This window comes from Triticum dicoccoides, chromosome 4B, assembly GCF_002162155.2.
Source record: "Triticum dicoccoides isolate Atlit2015 ecotype Zavitan chromosome 4B, WEW_v2.0, whole genome shotgun sequence".
NCBI lineage: Eukaryota > Viridiplantae > Streptophyta > Magnoliopsida > Poales > Poaceae > Triticum > Triticum dicoccoides.
Window position 1 is genome coordinate 587,205,031 of NC_041387.1, and position 2,614 is coordinate 587,207,644.

The following is a 2,614-nucleotide window of genomic DNA, read 5'->3' on the forward strand; positions in this document are numbered from 1 at the left end:
GGCGCCGCCCCCCTCTCCTTGTCCTATTCGGACTAGGGGGGAGGGGCGCGCGGCCCAGCCCTGGCCGCCTCTCCTCTTCTCCGTAAAGGCCCACTAAGGCCCATTAACCTCCCGGTACTCCGGTAAAATCCCGATTTCACCCGGAACACTTACGATATCCAAACATAGGCTTCCAATATATCAATCTTCATGTCTCGACCATTTCGAGACTCCTCGTCATGTCTGTGATCACATCCGGGACTCTGAACAACCTTCGGTACATCAAAAGATATAAACTCATAATATAACTGTCATCGTAACGTTAAGCGTGCGGACCCTACGGGTTCGAGAACTATGTAGACATGACTGAGACACGTCTCCGGTCAATAGCCAATAGCGGAACCTGGATGCTCATATTGGTTCCCACATATTCTACGAAGATCTTTATCGGTCAGACCGCATAACAACATGCATTGTTCCCTTTGTCATCGGTATGTTACTTGCCCGAGATTCGATCGTCGGTATCTCAATACCTAGTTCAATCTCGTTACCGGCAAGTCTCTTTACTCGTTCCGTAATACATCAACCCGCAACTAACTCATTAGTTACAATGCTTGCAAGGCTTAAGTGATGTGTATTACCGAGAGGGCCCAGAGATACCTCTTCGACAATCGAAGTGACAAATCCTAATCTCGAAATACGCCAACCCAACATGTACCTTCGGAGACACCTGTAGAGCACCTTTATAATCACCAAGTTACGTTGTGACATTTGGTAGCACACAAAGTGTTCCTCCGATAAACGGGAGTTGCATAATCTCATAGTCATAGGAACATGTACAAGTCATGAAGAAAGCAATAGCAACATACTAAACGATCGTGTGCTAAGCTAACGGAATGGGTCATGTCAATCTCATCATTCTCCTAATGATGTGATCCCATTAATCAAATGAAAACTCATGTCTATGGCTAGCAAACATAATCATCTTCGATTAACAAGCTAGTCAAGTAGAGGCATACTAGTGACACTCTATTTGTCTATGTATTCACACATATATTACGTTTTCGGTTAATACAATTCTAGCATGAATAATAAAGATTTATCTTGACATAAGGAAATAAATAATAACTTTATTATTGCCTCTAGGGCATATTTCCTTCAGTCTCCCACTTGCACTAGAGTCAATAATCTAGATTACACAGTAATGATTCTAACACCCATGGAGCCTTAGTGCTGATCATGTTTTTCTCATGGAAGAGGCTTAGTCAATGGGTCTGCAACATTTAGATCCGTATGTATCTTGCAAATTTCTCTGTCTCCCACCTGGACTAGATCCCGGATGGAATTGAAGCGTCTCTTGATGTGCTTCGTTCTCTTGTGAAATCTGGATTCCTTCGCCAAGGCAATTGCACTAGTATTGTCGCAAAAGATTTTCATTGGACCCGATTGCAACAAGTCGAGCTTTGTAGACAGTAACATTACCGTCAGCGTCAGTCTTCTTCTTGAAGATCCATTTATTCTCAATTGCTTGCCGATCATCGGGCATGTCAACCAAAGTCCATACTTTGTTCTTGTACATGGATCCCATCTCAGATTTCATGGCCTCAAGCCATTTTGCAGAATCTGGGCTCACCATTGCTTCTTCATAGTTCGTAGGTTCATCATGATCCAGTAGCATGACCTCCAGAACAGGATTACCGTACCACTCTGGTGCAGATCTTATTCTGTTTGACCTACGAGGTTCAGTAACAACTTGATCTGAAGTTCCATGATCATCATCATTAACTTCCTCACTAATTGGTGTAGATGTCATAGGAACCGGTTTCTGTGATGAACTACTTTCCAATAAGGGAGTAGGTACAGTTACCTCATCAAGTTCTACTTTCCTCCCACCCACTTCTTTCGAGAGAAACTCCTTCTCTAGAAAAACTCCGAATTTAGCAACAAAAGTCTTGCCTTCGGATTTGTGATAGAAGGTGTACCCAACAGTCTCCTTTGGGTATCCTATGAAGACACATTTCTCCGATTTGGGTTCGAGCTTATCAGGTTGAAGCTTTTTCACATAAGCATCGCAGCCCCAAACTTTGAGAAATGACAACTTTGGTTTCTTGCCAAACCATAGTTCATAAGGCGTCGTCTCAACGGATTTTGATGGTGTCCTATTTAACGTGAATGCAGCCGTCTCTAAAGCATAACCCCAAAACGATAGCGGTAAATCAGTAAGAGACATCATAGATCGCACCATATGTAGTAAAGTACGATTACGATGTTCGGACACACCATTACGCTGTGGTGTTCCGGGTGGCATGAGTTGCGAAACTATTCCGCATTGTTTCAAATGTAGACCAAACTCGTAACTCAAATATTCTCCTCCACGATCATATCGTAGAAACTTTATTTTCTTGTTACGATGATTTTCAACTTCACTCTGAAATTCTTTGAACTTTTCAAACGTTTCAGACTTATGTTTCATTAAGCAGATATACCCATATCTGCTTAAATCATCTGTGAAGGTGAGAAAATAACGATATCCGCCACGAGCCTCAACATTCATCGGACCACATACATCTGTATGTATGATTTCCAATAAATCTGTTGCTCTCTCCATAGTACTGGAGAACGGCATTTAGTCATC